Source organism: Geotrypetes seraphini, chromosome 2, assembly GCF_902459505.1.
Source record: "Geotrypetes seraphini chromosome 2, aGeoSer1.1, whole genome shotgun sequence".
NCBI lineage: Eukaryota > Metazoa > Chordata > Amphibia > Gymnophiona > Dermophiidae > Geotrypetes > Geotrypetes seraphini.
Window position 1 is genome coordinate 106,809,399 of NC_047085.1, and position 19,960 is coordinate 106,829,358.

The window sequence follows — 19,960 nt, forward strand, 5'->3', positions numbered from 1 at the left end:
GACCAACGATGTGTACAACTAGATGGAATAGGCACCTGCCTAGGTTGACAGAATTTGGGGGGGCATCATCAACACATCAGTCACTATCTAAAGAAGAAGCTGATGTGGGACCTGCCATTTCCCACCCCCTCTGAAAGGGGAAGTATGGAGGGGGTGGTCCCCAGAAGTGCTTGAGCATGTGCAGATGCTCAAAGTCCAATGTTGGCTGTGATTAGACTTCTATAAACATGCTTATTACAGGTGCTGTCCTGGAAGGAGTAGGAAAGGAAGCTGCTCAGCACCTCATAGAGAAGGAGGGGCAGGAGTAAGATACTGATCATCTCTGATAGGGAAGGGACGGGAAGAGTTAGGAAGCAACAGGGAGATGGTAGAGGAGAAAAATGCTGGGCACTGCAGTCCAAGATTGGTGGGAAAAAGGTAGAGAAGGGGAGAGATGCTGGGCATCTCAGGGAGGGAAACTAGGGAAAAGGGGATGCTGAACATGGGAAGGGGGAGGGATTTTGAACCACTCCTTGGAGCTACAGATCAGTGTTTACTTAGGTGCCATATACCTTTGGGGTGGCCCTGTCCAACACAGGAAATTCTGCTATAATTCAACTTCCTCAGGTATGTTTTTATCCTGTAAGTTGGACTTTACAATCATGACAGGGATCAGGCCTTACAATAGGGAATCACCCAAGCACCAAATTATTCTTTGATAAAACTTGAGAATTTTCAGCTGTGGCTGATATGGACACATCTCATGTGCTAGAGTAACAGTTTCAGTAATTTTCCTTTCATACTTGCCAACTGGACTTTAGTCATATTTATTAGTCTGTCTGGGCTAGTGGCACTTACTTTTCTAGTTCCATGGAGAATCCAGCCAGCATCTGGTAAAAAAATATTCCAATCAATACTGAGCTGGTGGATGAAATAAAACTGACTGCCCAGCTAAAAAAAGACCTGGATATGTAGAGGAAAATTCTGTAAATGGTGCTGAAAAATTGGAGCTGGAAAAAAATCTGTGCTAAGCAGTGTTCTATAAAGGGCTCTCAGAGATGAGCACACTATATAGCATAGTGGAAACAGGAAGTTGTCAGAGAGAGGGAGGGCCCCGGTGGAGAGAAGACGCTGGAGCTGACAGTAGGGCGGAACTCTGTTTTTACAAGAAATTTGAGGTAGATACACGGGGGTGGCTGGGGAAAGGAATAGATGTCGGGAAAGGGATATGGCAGAGAGATCCAACCAGCAGGTCACAAGTTGCTGTGTCCACTGGAGTGCCACCTAGAAATAAGGCCCCTCCTGAGACATTTCAGATTCAGGAGAGGGGTAGAAGGCAGAGAGGGAGCAGTATAGGCAGGGAGTGGGGGAAGGGATAGATGTTGGATTTAAATGAGGGAAGGAGGGAGAGATGGGGTAAGGGAGGGAGGGTAAGATGTCAGATTTGTGAGGGACAGAGAGAGATGGACTTGGGGACGGCAGAGAGGGTAAAAGGGGGACAGTGAGAGATGGATTTGGAGGAGGCTAGAGGGAGCAAGAGAGAGGGAGAGATGGACATGGAGGAATGCAGAGGGGATCAGGGAGAGATGATATAAGGGAGTGAAAGGGAGCGAGGAAGATCATGCAGAGGGGAGAGAAAGGGAGAGATGGGTGTGGAGGCAGCAAAATGGGGAGAGGGAGAGATGGATTTGGTGGAGAGGGCAAAATGGGGAAAGGGAAAGAGATTCAGGGGAGGAGGCAGAAGGGGAAGATAGAGATGGATGACTCAGGGAGAACAGAGGAGGAAGAGGAGAGATGGACAGGGAAAGGTGGATAGGATATAGACTGGGGGCCGGAATGAAGGAGGGAGAAGAGATGACAGATTTGAGAGGAGGGAGTGGAAGGGCAGAAAGATATTGGACTTGTGGGAGAGAGAGAGAAAAAAAGAGAGGAAGGGAATGCTGGGTTACAAGAGTGGAATAAGTGACAAGGAGAGGAGATGCTAGAAATGGTGGATCCATGTGGGAAAGTTGTCAAGGAGATAAGTGAGCAGAATAATGAGTGTATGATGGCAGAAATGTGATAATGGGAAGCAGATAAAAGAGAATAGGAAGATAAGAAATGTGAAAACTAAGGGATGAAAGAAAAAGGTAGAAAGCTGATTAGATAAAAAGTGAAAAGGAATAAAGCAATGTTCCCCCTAAGCTGCAGTGCCGCATACCTTTTGGTAGCAGGCTGTACACCAGGACCTCTGCATACTCTACTACTGCTGCTGCTGCTGCTGCATGTGACTTTATGAAGAAAGAAATGTGGCTGAATAGAATGAGAAGGAGGCCTACTTGCATGTCTTAGAGCCGGCCAGAACACAAGTTCACACCCTTGGGAGGGGGCACAAACTTGGGACACAGAAGGGAGAGAGGGGGCACTAACTTGGGACAAAGGCTAGAAGGAAGGGAGGGAGCATGTCTTAGAGCCAGCCAGAACACAGGTACACACCCTTAGGAGGGGGCATGAACTTGGGACACAGAAGGGAAGGAGGGAGAGAGACACATTGGAACATGGGAGGGAGGGGTGCATTGAGACACAGAAGGAAGGGAGCATGAACTTGGGACAAAGGAAGGAAGAAAGAAGGGAGGGGACATGAACTTGGGACACAGAATGGGGAGAAGGACGTGTTGAGACACAGAAGAGAGAGAGGGGGCACAAACTTGAGAGAAAGGCTGGAAGAAGGGAGAGGCATGAACTTGGGACATAGGATGGAAGGATGGAGGAAAGGAGGGAAAGAGATGCTGAGATGGGGGAACAGAAAGGGAGAATTGTTGAGCACGGGTGCGAGTGAGAGGAAAAGAGATGGTGTACATGGGGAAAGGAAGAAAGAGGAGAATTGGGCATAGGAAGGGAGAGAATTGTTGGATATAGTGGTGGGAGAGAAGTGAATTAGAAAGAGATGAGAGGGAGAAATGATAGATGTGGTGGTGGAGAGGGAACAATGGGACAGATGCAAAGGGATGCAAGAGGGAGGAATGTTGGACATGGTGGTGGAGGGAATGGAGGAAGAGATGTGGCATGGTGCTGGAGAGGGGTGATAGAAGGAGAAATATTGGTCATGGGGCTGGTGGGCAGAGGTAAAAGATGCTGCACACAGACCAGGAAATAAGAGAGGGAGAAATGTTGGATGTGGCAGTAGAGGGGGTTGGAGAGATGCACCCTGGATCCCTCTCTCTCTTTCTTTCCCCACTCCCTTTGCAGCAAGAGAGGGAATGAGAGAGAGATGGAGATGTTGCACATGGGACTGGAGAGAGGAAGAAATGTTGGGCTGGGGTGGGGAGGGAAAAAGAGTGTGCTTTGTATAATTTAATTTTGTGGTTACCATTATGTATTGTTAATAAGATTATAATGTATGTATATGAAAAAAGAATGGAAGAAATGGCATTTACATTACATTACTGATTTCTATTCCGCCTCAACCTTGCAGTTCTGGGCGGATTACAAAAGAGACAACTGGACATCTCCAGGATAATTACAGAGAGAATTCTGGTCCTTTCCAGGAGAAGTTACAAGAATAATGGAGCTGTATATTTTAAGTGCTACAAGATGCTGTACAAATAGGAAATAGTGCAGATCCAGTATATATATCGTTAGGGAAGCATTTAGAATTAGTACTATTATTATGGGGGTGGGGTCTGAGGTGGAGATTGGGCAGGTCTGGGGTGGGGTCTAGGGCGGAGCTTTTGTCAACCCTCCCCCCAAACAAAAAAGCCTTTTGCTGCCTTTGGGTTGTGTGCACCAAGGAATAGAGAGGACTTAACATAAGAACATACTGGGACAGAATGAAGGTCCATCAAGCCCAGTATCCTATATAAAAAAGTGGCCAAACCAGGTCACTAGTACCTAGCAAGATCCCAAAGAGAAAAAATATTTTATGCTGCTTATCCTTGGAAAAACACTAGATTTTCCCAAGTCCATCTTAATAATGGCTTATGGACTTCTTTCAGGAAAATATCCAAACCTCTTTTAAACCTTGCTAAGTTAACTGCTTTCACCACATTCTCTATCAAGGAATTCCAGAGTTTAATTACACGTTGTGTGAAGTATTTTCTCTGGTTTGTTTTTTATAATTTTATATTTTATTCATTTTCACATCAAAGATCAAAAAGAGAAAACTTTGATACAGGCAACAAAATGCATTCAGGAAATTATTATCAAGACATAAATTCCAGTACAATGATCATAGTCCACATTAAGGGAGAGTAGAATCATACACAGTCAAGGGTAGTTGAATTAAAGAAAAACTAAACTCAGTCATATTTGCATATGACTCAAATATACAGGGTTCTTTGGTTAATTACATAAGGGCCTAAGTAGTTATAATTATAGAGGGGTCAGGAGCCCTAATGGCAGCCTTACCTTCCAAGAAAAGTTGCAATTGTTCTGGATCATAAAAGATATACTTATTTGTTTGGTAGGTAATACAACATTTACAAGGAAACCTAAGTTGAAAGGTTGCTCCCACAGCCAAAACTGACTGACGAAATGTCAGAAATTTTTTACGTCTAAGCTGCGTCCACTTAGAAACATCAGGAAAAATTGCAATTTTGTGATTATAAAATTCAACATTCTCAGTTCTATAATAAAGACAAAGAAGAGCTTCTTTATCTTGTAAGAAAACAAACGTTACTAACAAAGTGGCTCTCGCTGAAATCTCAATCCGTGAAGATTCTAACATCCCAGTGAGATCTAATTCTCCGGGATGGATAGTTGTCTTGTCCTTATCCTCTTCAACTATATTAAGATAATATAATTTTTGTAATGGTGGCATATTTGTCTCTGAAAATTTCAAAACTGAAATCAAGAAAGAGTGAAAAAGTTCTCTCGGTGATAGTATTCTTGATACAGGAAAATTTAAAAGTCTCAAGTTTAAATTTCTATTTGCATTTTCTAAATTTTCAATTTTCCTGATCATTAAATTTTTTTTTTTTTTTCTCCTTCATTTGAGAGTTTGATACAAGTTTTATTTCAGAGACAGTCTTCTCAATGTTATCCATTCTAGTTGATTGTTGTTGAATTTTCTCTTCACAATTATTAATTTGAACTGCAGTTTGTTGAGTTGAGGAAATAAATTGGGAGCATACCTGGTGAAGGCTCTCCATGGCTCCCCACAACGCCTCCATATCCACCACTTTCGGCTTAATCAGGGGTTTCAGAGGTTGAAGTGGAGAGAAGACTCCATTTCCCACACTCGTTGCTCCCTGAACGCCTCCTCCTCCCTCTGCCGATTGCTGGTAACCCGGCATAGCTTGTTCCACCTCCGGGGTCAAAGGCAGCATCATCGGGTCCAACAGGGATTCACTCCCCGATGTCTCCCGCTGACCCGCAGAATTGCCCGACATCATCCCGGGACAGGGAGGGATTACAGGACCCAGCGGGCTCAGCGAAAAATCACTGTCCAGTTCTGAGGTCTGCCCCCCTCGGAAAGCGGATTCGCCCTGACCAAATGGAACAGCAAAAGCTGTTATTGCTGTCTGGCGTGTTGTCGACGAGGCAGAAGAAGCCGGGAGATCACTCCTCTGTTTACCCCTGCGCTTCGGCATTCTTTTGATATGGAAACCGGTGAGTAAATCTCGAAGGTAAAGCTAAGAACGCCGATGGAAGGGGAGCCTCTTACAAAACGTCTGTCCCTGACGCCATCTTGATTCGCTCTCCCGTATTTTCTCTGGTTTGATTTACATTTACTACGTAGTAGCTTCGTTGCATTACACCCGGTCCTAGTATTTTTGTAAAGAATAAACAAGTGATTCTCATCTACCTGTTCCACTCCATTTTATAGATCTTTATCATATCTCCCCTGAGCTGTCTCTTCTCCAGGCTTAAGAGCCTTAACCACTTTAGCTTTTCCTCGTAGGGAAATCATCCATCCCCTTTATCATTTTTTGTCACCCTTCTCTGTAGCTTTTCTAATTCCTCTATATTTTCTTTGAGATGCAGTGACCAGAATTGTACACAGTACTTGAGGTTTCGCTGCACCATGGACTATTACAAAGGCATTATAACATTCTCATATTTGTTTTTCATTCCTGTTCTGATAATTCCAAACATTCTATTGCTTTCTTAGCCACTGCTGCACACTGAACTGACATCTAGATCCTTTTCCTGGGCGGTGACTTCAAATATGGAACCCTGCATCATGGAGCTTTAGGGCTCCTTTTACGAAGCCGCGTTAGCAGTTTAACGCACATAATAGCGCATGCTAATTTGCCAGCCACGCTAGCCGCTACTGCCTCCTCTTGAGCAGGCGGTAGTTTTTCAGCTAGCACGGAGGTTAGCCTGCGCTTAAAAAGTACTTGCAATAAAGCCGCTAGCCCAACTTCGTAAAAGGAGCCCTTAGTTTAGGTTCCTCTTTCCAACATGCATTACTTTGCACTTGCTCACATTAAATGTCATCCGCCATTTTGACGCATAGTCTCACAGTCTCACAAGGTCCTCTTGCAATTTTTCAGAGAAAGTGTCTGAATGCAATATGTAAACTGTTATCATAGAAAGGTGGATTCCTTATATGAAGGATCTAATAAATAGATGATAAAATTATAAACATAAAGGGTCCTTATAGAGCAAGAGAATGAAATTAAAGTATAGAACAAAGAGGAGAGATACCTGCACTGCAGGAAAATTGCAAATCTATTTAAAGGAGGGATAACCTGCACAAAGTACTGGTAACTCTTAGAAACCTAAGTAAATGTGTAGAGGGGAGTTACCTGCATGGAACAGCAGTTATACCCCTAACCACCATACTGTAGTGAAGAAGGGATTCTACTGGGCTGACACCGGTTGCATTGGATTCTTCTAGGACAAGCAGGATGAGTCAGCCACATATGGGTGTTGTCCCAACAGCTCCCAATTTACGGATAAGCTCTCCAATAGCTCAGAGAGATTTTTTTTTTTCTCTCTCTCTCTGAGCACGTGCCATGCCCGGGCACCATTGGGCATGCTCGAGCCCTGCCCATTTCCCCCCTGCTTCCCCCTAAACCCCAGTCTTTAGTTTCCGCCCGTTCACATCGGTCGGATTTTTCCACAGCTCTCCACTTTTTCTACAATCAAAACTTGTTCTACTTACCATCTTGAAGATGCCAGAAACATCAAAGAAATGTCCGGGATGCAGGAAAAGGATGAGTACACTGGACCCTCACGACCTGTGCGTTCGCTGCTTGGGCACAGCGCAAGAGGAACAGTGTTGTGTACACCGTGTACGTCTGTCTCCACGGGCACGCAAGCTAAGGTAGAGGGCACTAAGAGACTTCTTGAAGAGAAGTGAGACCCGAGAATCTTCCTCCAGCAGCCATCCTCATCGGAGTGTAGCAGCGGGGGATCCACAGACGAATCCGGTACGGAGCCTCCAGGACGCCCTGGCTCAGTCAACCCCCCGCCTGCAGCTGGCCTGGTTGAAAAATCTCTCCCAGAGTTCCTGCATGCTGCCGCTTACCGCCAGCCTCTGCAGGAAGCCTATCGGGGTTCGACCTCCAGCCCCCCCCTCCTGAAGACATCGGGAGCACCATTGGCTTCTGCCCAAGCGGGCACATCGCTGGGGGTGCCTCCCGGTCTCGCACTCACCCCCACGTGTGGACCGGAAGTGACGCCATCTACCTGCTCCTCCACAAGCCGATCCAGCGTTAAGCCACGCCCCCCAGCAAAGAAGGAGCAGCAAACTGAAATGGAGCCCGGGGAGACACCAGCCTGCACGCAGCCACGGCTCCCACCAATGGAGGAGCAGCCAGCTACCGGCCTAACACACCCCCTAGCAACGGAGTAGCCAATCCCTGATCGGCCACGTCTCCCAGCAACGGAGGATCGCCGCCCAGTACCGCCCCTCCGGCACAACCAGCCAATCAGCAGCCATACCCGCATCCCCGAAGAGAGAACTTGTCGGGGAACCCCTCCTGACGTCATCAGGCCGGGAGATCGCAGGGGCACGCCTCCCCGATCAACTCAGGATGCTGGCTCGGCTACAAGCAGCCTGAGAACGCGGCACAACGAGGCGCGCTGCAGGGCTGAGAATCGGCACTTCCCCCACCATCACACTTGGCATTGGGATGCTTCCCGATCTCCCCAGGAGGAGTCCTACCGCCGCCACCATCACCAGCACAGCTGCAGCAGGGGTGACAGAAGGCACAATCACCACTCCCCTGCAGGACACAGATCCAGAGGGAGAGGCAGCAGGCGACCATACAGCACACCATCTCCCTCCAGCCCTTCTGCATCCTCACCACCGACCAAGCGACGCAGGGACGGCTCGGAGGGAATGCCCCACCTGGAGCGTCAGATGACCGGCCAGGGGGTTGACCATCAACAACTGGTCCAGCTTCTGACCCAGCTTCTCGCTCAGCAGGGGACCCCCCAGACACCGCAGCAGCCCAGCACCCAGATGAGCAGCGCCCAAGCTCTACAAGTTAACAGACATTGACACGGGGGACAAATCCGACGACAGCTTCTTGAGCGCCTACAACTCGGACCGATCCCCTGCGCCATTGCAAACACAGACGACAGTGAAGCCCCCTGCACAAGCACCGGAGGACCTAGCCTATCCCAAGTTCATCCAGAAATTCGCTGCCCTCCTTGGGATCCATGTGGGGGGACCACCTGAACCTACGCCAGAGGATGACGGCCTCCTGCAATCCCTGGACTACCCCAAACAGCCGGTAGCGATCCCGGTTCACAAGAACCTCCTGGACTGTAGAGACAAGATTTAGCGGACCCCCTTCTCAAGGCCTCCCACATCTAGGAGACTGAGCGCGAAGTACCAGGTCATCCCGGTCCCGGGGTTTGACAGACCGCAGCTGCCACACAACTCCATCGTGGTAGCCTCAGCGCTCAAGAGACACAAGATAGCGTGATCATCCTCTACCGTTCCACCCGGAAAGGACCTGAAAACCCTAGATTCCTTGGGGAAAAAGACCTTCGAGGGTGCGATGCTTAACGCACGAATCGCCGCGCACCAGTTCCAGATGATGCTGTACCAGGAGGCCATACAAAAAAAGATAAAACAGGCTCTAGAGCTCGCCTCCAAGCCGGGACAGAACTCTCTCTCATCCCTCCTCCATGACCAAGGGAAATGCAACAAGCACCTCTTCAAGGCGTTTTTTGACGTCTTCGAGACATCCAGCCGCATCGGGGGAACGGCTATCCTAGCACGGCGCCTGGCCTGGATCCGTGCATCGGCGCTCCTCGAGGACCTCCACGAGCCCCTGGCGGATGCTCCATGCACAGGAGAACACCTGTTTGGCGACAAGGTCAAAGAAACAGTCGACAGCATTAAAAACGACTGCACCACCCTTCAAACCCTCGCTTCTGACGCCCTAGAACGTTGGGCCCCTCCACGAAGACAGCAGAGGAATCGCAAGCCCTTCACTGCCAACAGACGCCACTCCGCAACACCACGCTGGCAGCAGTCCGGGAACCTACGCTCCCAGCCTTATAGAAACTCCTACGTGGACAAGCATCGCCCAAGGGACAGGGGCAATCAAAGACAGACTGCCCCCCCAAAGCAAAAGCAGAACCTTTGATTACCCCCCGAACCAGCAGGGGCCGGTGGGGGGCAGGATCAGATTGTTCGTGAGTGCCTGGTCCAGAATCACCACCGACCAGTGGGTCCTTAACATCATCAAACGGGGATACCACATACGGTTCGACTCCCGCCCTCCAGAAAAACCACCGCAGCGGGCGGGGCACCCAACTTCAGACGAGTCTGTTCTCCTACAATAAGCAGAGGACCTGCTTCAGGCAGAAGCAATAGAGGCGGTGCCACCAGAGGAGATCAACAAGGGGTTTTACTCCAGGTACTGTCTCGTGCCAAAGAAGGACAAGGGCAAATGCCCAATCCTGGACCTCCATCATCTCAACAAATGCATACACAAAGAACGCTTCCGGATGCACTCCCTGGGCACAGTCTTGCCCCTGATACAACCCAACGACTGGCTAGCCTCGCTGGACCTACAGGACGCCTACACTCATGTGCCTATCCATCCAGCTCACAGAAAGTATCTTCGCTTCACGATCAAAGAGAGACACTTCCAGTACAAAGCCCTACCCTTTGGACTCTCAACAGCCCCAATAGTGTTCACAAAGTGCGTGGCTGTGGCAGCGGCACATCTTCGCCTGCAGGGAATATGCGTCCTTCCCTATCTCGACTACTGGCTGATAGTGGCCCGCTCACCAGGTGAGGTCCAGGCAACCCTGACAACCACCATAACCCTCCTCCAAGAACTGGGGTTCCTCATCAACTACAAAAATTCCTACCTGATACCCACCCAGAGGATATCATTCATCGGGGCAGTCATCGATACCACACAGACCAAGGCCTTTCTACCGGACTGCCGGATCGACACCTTGACATCTCTGGCCCAGCGCATCTCTGCCAGCAGCTCATCGTCAGCACGCTCCTTTCTGCGTCTCCTGGGCCACATGGCGGCCGCGGTCTTTGTTGTCCAACACACCAAACTACACATGAGACCCCCTGCAATGGCATCTCAGACGTCACTGGAACCAGCATACCCAACCACTGACCACCAAGATTCCCATTCGCTGACCCATACACAAGACGCTGCAGTGGTAGATGTCCCGAGAAAATTTAGCGAAGGGGAAACCATTCAGACCACCATCCCACCAGCTGGTGGTCACCACGGATGCCTCCAAACATGGATGGGGGGCACGCCTTCTCCATCTTCGCACAGGAGACACATGGTCTGCCCAGGTGTCCTCACTCCATATCAACCTACTGGGAATGCCCTCGAAACCTTCAATCAATGGTTGACAGGCAGGACAGTCCTCATCCAAACAGACAACCAGGTGGCCATGTACTACATCAACAAGCAGGGGGGCACAAGGTCAGCCTCGCTCTGCAAGGAAGCCTGCCGCATTTGGGAGTTCGCCATCGCCATTCAGTGCCCAATCCAGGCAACTTACTTCCCGGGTGAGCAGAACGACCTGGCCGACAGCCTCAGCCACCAGCTGGACCCCTACGAGTGGTCTCTCAACCCAGCGGTGACGAAGATGATCTTAAGCACCTGGGGCACACCGAGCATCGACCTGTTTGTGACAGAACTGAACACAAAATGCATGACCTTTTGCTCAAAGAGACCAACCCATCGCCGTCTCAGTCCCGACGGCCTGTCCCTGAGTTGGAACCACGGACTCTTATACGCCTATCCACCAACACCTCTCATACCCAAAGTCCTGCAGAAGATCCTCCAGGACAGAGCAACGGTGATCATGATTGTCCCGTTCTGGCCCCGGCAACCATGGTTCCCGTTCCTGCAACGGATAGCGGTTCACCCACCTCTCCGCCTCCCGATCAGCGCAGATCTCATAACACAACACGGGAGCGCCACCCTCCACCACAACCTGCGCTCCCTAGCCCTGACCGCATGGATGTTGAGAGGATGAACCTACCACAATACGTGGAGCACATTCTCATGGCAGCCAGAAGACCTTCAAACAGAAAATGCTACGGATTGAAATGGAGAAGGTTCCGCCACTGGTGTACGAACACACAGCGAGACCTTTACAACTGCCCCATACCGGACATCCTGCAGTACCTACTGAGCCTATCTCAGATGGGCCTAAAACCTACTTCCATCAAGGTCCACCTAAGCGCGATCGCGGCGTACCACGCCGGCTTTGACAACTCACCGGTGTCGGGACACCCGGTATTCGCAAGATTCATGAAGGGACTGTCCAATCTGCACCCACCGGTCAGACCACCACCGCCCGGATGGGACCTGAACTTGGTGCTGCATCAGCTCACCCTCGATCCCTTCGAACCCTTGGGGGAGGCAGACCCCAGATTCCTGGCTTGGAAAACCCTCTTCCTTACCTCCATTGCATCAGCCAGACGTATCAGCGAGATCCAGGCCCTGGTCCATCACCCCCCTACACACTTCTCCATGAGGACAGGGTGGTGCTCAGAACCCACCCCCTATTCTTGCCAAAGTTGGCGTCAGCGTTCCACATCAACTAGTCTATCATCCTCCCTGCACTCTACATTCACCCACAGAGGGGCTCGCAGCCACCTCAGCGACACCCCTTGGACTGTGTGCAGACCCTGACCACCTTCATTAACAGGACACAACAGACCAGACAAGCCTCACAACTGTTCGTCTCCTATGACCATAACAGGCCAGGACGGCCGGTCACCAAACGCACACTCTCGCGCTGGATATCCCAGTGCATCTCCTTCACCTACAGAAGAGCGCAGCGTGAACCGCCAGTGGGAGCCCACGCCCACCAGCTCAGAGCCGTAGCCACCGCTCTGGCTCATCTACACCATACACCAATAGAGGACATCTGCAATGCAGCCACTTGGTCCTCCTTGCACACCTTTACCAAGCACTACTACCTCGACATAGCATTCCACACCCCGAATGCATTCGGCCAAACAGTCTTGCAAGCGGCCCTGCCCTCCCGGGAGGGACACCACCCACTACCACTGCCTTGTTAAGCACTGATCAAGTAGGGGGGCACAGATACTGATTAAGTTGGCCCGCCAGTACTACATGTCTAGACTAAAGGTTCAATATGCAAGTACTAATTGTTACACGCAATTACGAATTGTTACTGTTGACCAGTTGGTTTTTCTCACTTTTCTTTGACGGTTATTGGCCAGTTGCACTGTTCGGCGAGTATTATTGCCCAGTTAACACAGCACTTTATTTAAAAAAAACCTGTTTGCACAATTGAGCCTGCTTTGCCTGATTACCATGCCCGGCTCATCCTCCACAGCCAGGCGAGGGATGCACATAGCGCTAAGTCGCAGGTCCATTCGGTACATCCCTCGGCTAGGGAGTCACCCATATGTGGCTGACTCATCCTGCTTGTCCTAGGAGAAAGTGTAGTTACTTACCTGCAACATAGGCTCTCCGTGGACAGCAGGATAGTCAGCCACACAACCCACCCGCCTCCCCATACGGCCGACCCGGCCACAGCTAGGAACATCCTGGGAATTAGGGGGAAGCAGGGGGGAAATGGGCAGGGCTCGGGCATGCCCAGTGGTGCCCGGGCATGGCACGTGCTCAGAGAGAAAAAAAAATCTCTCTGAGCTATTGGAGAGCTTATCCGTAAATTGGGAGCTGTTGGGACAACACCCATATGTGGCTGACTATCCTGCTGTCCACGGAGAACCTACGTTACAGGTAAGTAGCTACACTTTTCCTCACTTCTCAATTTCGCTTTGCTTCATATTCTTCTTCGTGCTTTTGTTATTTCTCGGCTTGACTACTGTATCACTGTCTATTTTGGAATCTCTGGCTCTTTGCTTTTTAGCGTCTTGCAAAACTCTGCAAGGTTCCTTTGCAAAGCATGTCACTCTCCTTATGATTTAGTTGCACTGGCTACTAATTCAATATTGCTGTCATTTCAGAGTTCTTTATCTCACCTTTAGGGCTTTACATCAGGGCGTTCCTTCTTATCTTTCTACTGCTACTATCCCCCATATACCATTGCAATCACTTCATTCACTGGATGCACCTAGACTAGTTCTCCCATTCCCTAAGCAAGCCCATTACGAGTTCATCCAGGTGTCACTTATTTTTTCTTATCCCCTGTCCTTTTCCAAGTTTAAGGCCTTGCTAAAAAGGCACATTTTTTATACATTGGCATTTGACACTTCCCCCAGTTGAACATAGCTGGTTCCCGTCAGGCCTGTAGGATTCTCATACACACCTGGGCTATTGGCTGTCTCTATTATAGCATTTGGATGTATATTTTCTTGTGTGATCGCTTTCTCTTTCCTATAAGTATTATGGCATTCCTTTCCAGATTATAGCTTTTATTCTTAGCTACTATGATCTGTTGCAACATTTAGCAGGATTTCAAGATTTTAATAAATATAAAACATTCAAGGTACTGAAGGGAATAGACTTAGTAGATAAGGACAGGTTGTTCACCCTCTCCAAGGTAGGGAGAACGAGAGGGCACTCTCTAAAATTGAAAGGGGATAGATTCCATACGAACGTAAGGAAGTTCTTCTTCACCCAGACAGTGGTAGAAAACTGGAACGCTCTTCTGGAGTCTGTCATAGGGGAAAACACCCTCCAGGTATTCAAGACAAAGTTAGACAAGTTCTTGCTGAATCGGAACATACGCAGGTAGGGCTAGTCTCAGTTAGGGCGCTGGTCTTTGACCAGAGGGCCGCCGCGTTAGCGGACTGCTGGGCACGATGAACCACTGGTCTGACCCAGCAACGGCAATTCTTATGTTCTTATGTTCACAATTCTTTTGTGTCATCAGGAAATTTAATTAGCTCACTAGTTATTCCCATCTCTAGATCATTTATAAATGTGTTAAAAAGCAGTGGGCCCAGCACAGACCCTTGATAAAGCCCTACTATCCGCCTATTTCTATTGAGAAAACCCTATTCTATTTTTTCTATCTTTTAACCAATTCTTAATCCAAAATAGTTCATTGCATCATATCACATGGCATTCTAATTTCCTCAAGAGTATTTCATGAGGTACTTTGTCAAATACCTTTCGAAAATCCAGAGGAGATTATTGCGGAATCGACCATCCTAGGCTTCAAGAGCAAACTAGATGCATATCTCCTTAAGAGAGGCATATAAAGATATGGTGGACTATAAATTACGCCAGGTGTACACCTGGCAGGGCCTCCGCGTGTGCGGATCGCCGGTCTTGATGGACCGAAGGTCTGATCCGGAGATGGCAGTTCTTATGTTCTTAACCCCTTCAAAGAAATGTAGTTGATTGGTGAGGCAAAATTTATTTTGACTAAATCCATGTTGGCTATGTCTCATTAATCCATGCTTATATATATGCTCTGTAATTTTGTTTTTTTTATAATAGTCTCTGCCATTTTGCCCTTCACTAACATCAGACTCACCGGCCTATAATTTCCCGGATCACCTAGAACACATTTCAAAAATTGGTGTTACGTTGGCCACCCTCCAGTCTTCTGGTACTATGCTGGATTTTAAAGATAAATTAGAAGTTACTAGCTTGTGCACGGCTGTTAATTTGCAGGGAAGACACAGTCGCAAATTGTATTAAAATATAGGCTACTGAGATAATTTAGGTATTTCCTAGGATGCAGAGAGTACACCGCCCACTTTTAATGCATGCACAATGCAAGAATTTTCTGCAAGCATAGAACGTTTTGCAGAGGATTTCTTGTTTATCTTTCATACTATAATGCTGGCTTTGTCTTATACAAGTGGAAGGAAGCCCGTGCAAGTTTTAAAGGCAGATAGTAAGTAACAAATGTGGGTTTGTCCAAAAACTGAAAGTGAAGGCATATATCAGCGCCTGTCCTTCTGTGCCTAAATATGAACTTTTCAAACATTTTAAGTGGAAACAGTTTATGCAAGGCTTATATTAAGACAGAAAAACAAGTGTCAATTGTGCTGACACTCGTTTGTGGTTGGGATATGTGTAAAAGAAGTCATGCTTACCGCAAAACCTTGTGCACATGTGTCTGACATACTCCCCCCATCCACCCACCCACATGTACATATGCTGCAGGTTTGCCACCCATAAAATTTGTATGGAATTTACTTCCTGCATCTGCGTGCGGCTCTACTGCATGCCTTTTTATGCATCTCCCCTCTTATGATCATGGGCTAGTCACCTACCTAACCCTCCATTGCTTCAGGTACAAACTTAGATTGTGAGCCTTCCAGGGATAGTGAAGTAACTGAATGTAGCTCATCTTGAGCCACTTCTAACCAAGGTGTGAGGTAAATCCAAATAAATAAGAAGATAAATAAGAAGATACAGAGTAAAAGCAAACAATGAACAATCAAAATCCTGGAATAACCCTTGCGGAGTCCCCCAAGGCTCCCTACTGTCACCAACACTCTTCAACCTTTACATAGCCACACTTGGCACATGCAGCCAATATCACCATCCTCCTGCCTTTTGACCAAACCACCCCCAACACAACAAACAAATTACACATTGCACTGGAAGCAGTATCAAAATGGATGAGAGACCACAAATTAAAACTGAACCAAGACAAAACCAAATTCTTACTTCTAGAAAGAAACAAAACCCCAACCATAACACCCTGAGGCTGTGGGTTCAAATCCCTCGCTGCTCCTTGTGACCCTGGGCAAATCACTTAGGGCTAGATTCACTAAGTCCACCGATCGTACCCCAACCACATTGCGACTCCTTTGCGACCCCGATCTGATTCACTAACCTTCCTTCAGAGTGTATCCGCACCCGATCCGATTCGCTCCACACATGCAAATGAGGAGGAACGGCATGCAAATACAGGCAGGCAGCGGTTCACTTTAAAAAATGATGGACACCGACTGGGCTGGCCAATCGAAAAATAAGCGACTGCAGAGGACCAGTCGCTCAGGTCCTTTCCGACTGCCCTGCTCTCTGCCGCACTGCTCTCTGCTCTTGCTGCCCTGCTCTCTGCCCTGATTCTCCGCTCTTCTCTGCCCTTACTCTCCACTCTTCTCTCCCCTGATTCTCCACTCTTCTCTGCCCCGACTCGCCGCTCTTCTCTCCTCTGATTCTCCGCACTTTTCTCCCCCAACTCTCCGCTCTTCTCTGCCCCGACTCTACGCTCTTCTCTACCCCGATTCTCTGCTCTTCTCTCCCCCGACTCTCCGATCTTCTCTACTTCGATTCTATGCTCTTCTCTCCCCCGACTCTCCTGCCCTTTCCTGCAGTGCAAGCCCGTGGTTTTAACCTGCAGGTTTAAAGCGTGTTAAAACCACGGGCTTGCGAAGTTAAAAAAAAAAAGTTTAAAAAAAAGTTTTCAGCTCTGCTGGGCACAGAGGGCCAACGCATGCGCGGACCATCTACAGATGGTCTGCGCATGCGTCGGGATCATTGGAGAGTGATCCATGGGGTCGGTTGGTGGCGTGATTCCAATTGCCCTCATTTGCATGAGGGCGATTCATCAGATCGCTCACAGATCGGATACAATCTGTGGCCTTTGTGAATCTAGCCTTTAATCCCCTCATTGCCCCAGGTACACTAGCTAGAGTTTGAGCCCACCAGGACCGATAGGGAAATAAGATAAAGTATCTGAATGTAAACCACTTAGGATATAAATGGTATATAAATAAATAAATTTTTTTAAAAACCCTGGACTGGTTTAGCTGGTCTCTCTTCACATATGTTCACCTAAAACTCAGCCTTCTTATGTTAAGTATTAATACTGCCAGTCCATTCACTCAGTTAAGGTAATGGCTTTTGAACAGATTGTCTGAAATATAACACAGTCGGCTGGTTGTATAAACGCGGTACAGTCTCTAGCGAGTGAAATGATTGGTTATCGTCTATGTAATCCAATTGCAAGTGAGTGCAGTCTTCCATTTCACAAAACCTTAGCAGCTGTTCCTAACTTTCAGGATGTTTATTGAGCAAGGGGTCCGATTGCTTTAATGGCAAGGATAAACTGTGGATATGGGGTTCCAATCAAGAGGTGCCTGCCTGTTATTAAGATATAACCGTGTTTCTACATTTCCTCCTCCGCCCGAGAAGAGGCCATAAAAGCAGTCACCTGTCAGTCCGGCTTCGCAATGAAACTCAGCAGCCGTCTGTCCCAATCACTGCTTTCAATCATTCTAAACGGTCCCCGGAGACAATCATTACTCGTCTAGGACATGTTCCTAACAGTAGATAAATGAAACACAACCTGCCAGACTGCATAGGGAAAGATGGGCAGTCCTGGCCAAAAATATGATAGGGCCTGGAGCTTTATTGACATTTACATCAAAAATAGTTAGCCATGAAAGCAGCTGTTGTGGAGAGCTTTTCACTATAACGTGTTTGGAATATGCTGCGAATTGAAATACCGACCTCCTGACAAGCAATTTACCTTCTGTCAGTCTCCATGTGCTAGCAGCATTACCGGGTACTTGCTGTGATAGCCCACTTAAAAGCTGCACATGTGTACAGTTTGGATGAAAGATTAACTGCAATTTGAGGCAGGAAGTAACGGATTGTGGAGTGTCATTCACCATGGGTTGGCATTGTCAGCTGCAGGCTGACACCGCGGCAAGAAGGTGCTGTTGTGACTGGCTCGTGGAATCGGATGTCATTCATCCTAATGAAGAGCTGACTCCTGTTCTAATAAGCAGAGTGTGAGACAGCTCGGGTGTCCCGCGCATTAATCTGCCTTGTTTGTTGACATGAAAGGAGGACTAGAACGCCATTATGCAAGAAATTCTTTCAGAAGCCATTAAAACGAGGCGATTTTAATACAAAGCATTGCAGTACAGAATAAAGGATGTGCCAGCGGTTAATTTCCGTGTTTACCCATGTCATTTGCAGATGCATGGCGACTTTCCCCTTTCAAAACATTTTTGTATTAAATAAAAATGTTTTGTTACCCCCCCCCCCATTATTTTATTTTTAATTTCTATGATCAGACTGAGTTCTCGGCAGAAATGCTGAGACAGCAGCAAAGATATGTCAGGTCGAAGCCAACCACAGGGAAAAGAAGTTGAATCTAAAAACAAGGATATGCTCAGTTAGAATTAATATTATAATAACATAATATGTCTTCTTGTGTTAATAATTGGGAGAAGGGGGTGGGAGAAAATGATTGTTTTATGTATTAATTGTGTATTTAATAGTGTGTTTTATGCAGTGTTTATGTTCAATTAATTGTATTGCACTGTCAAAGTTTGAAAATCAATAAAGATTTAAAAAAAAAAAAAAAAAGAATGAAAAATGGAAAAGGGATCCTGTACCATAGTTTTTGGTTACATTTTAATCTAACAAGCAATTTGCTGGCATTCTTTCCTCACAGCACACAGACTAGTCATCTCAAACCGATGTGGTGCCCAGAACCACAGAGTCAATACAGTGCTGCCAAGGCTGATTTGTCCAAAGAAATCAAGTTTTGGATCAGTCTTCATTAAAAGGGACTGAGATTAATCAGCAGATAAATTTCTTTTTTTGAAAGGGGTAAAGAGCAGGGATTGAGGACCTTTGAGGTTACAAATTTAATGTCACTAAACTGGAAACCTGAAATAAGATATCAAAGAATTGATTTGTTTTGTCCTGCTGTTTTCCAGCTAGTTCACCAGTGTTGTTTAATGCTTGGTACAATAAGCACCTTAAATTGCTAATAATGCTGCAAGCTTATTTTATTAATAACATTATAGAAGGATAAATGTCAGATGAAAGGGTGTGTTTTCTTTGGGGCATACTTTCCAACTAAGCATGGGTAAACTATAATGGTAACGGGATCTTCAGCTCCCCCATCACAAGACTGCTTGGAATATCGCTCTCAGAGCCAAACTGAGCACCAGTCCAGGAGGACGAAATGGCAAACTCTCCTCCTGATACCTTTTGGGCAGAATTTGGCGGGGAGAGGGGGGCTTTGAAGAGATGGGTGGTAGTGCTCAAGAATAATGATCACAGGGAAACCATCTTACCCATTTTTAGATTCAGGTTAATCCCTCCATAATGTTCAAGGAGGTGGCCCTCTCCTGAATTTCCTTCATTGCTGGAAGGCACAATTTTGAGCACCACATATAGAATCTGTGCAGGTCACTTGGTCCCCCATTGTCCCAGGTATATTAGATAGATTGTGAGCCCACTGGGACAGAAAGAAGAAAATGCCTGAGTACCTGAATAAATTCATGCAAACCCTTCTGAGTTCCCCTGGCAAAATGGTATAGGAAATTGAATAAATAAGTAAAGAATCTGGGGGAGGATGTGTAAAATTTGCACTGAAATGAATTTATTAGTAAGACATATGCCTGGAACAAACTGCCTGAATCCCTTTAGCGGGCTCCGTCTATGGCAGAGTTGAAGTCTAAGTAAAAAGCTCACCTCTTTTGAGACTGCTTTCAACTCCTAACTCTTCTCACCTTGGATTCTATATCCCCAACTCTCTATGTCATGTCTGTCTGTCCAAGTTAGATTGTAAGCTCTTCTGAATAAGGACTGTCTATTTAATGTTAAAATGTACAGCGCTGCGTATGCCCTTCAGCACTATAGAAATGTTAAATAGTAGTAGTAGTAAT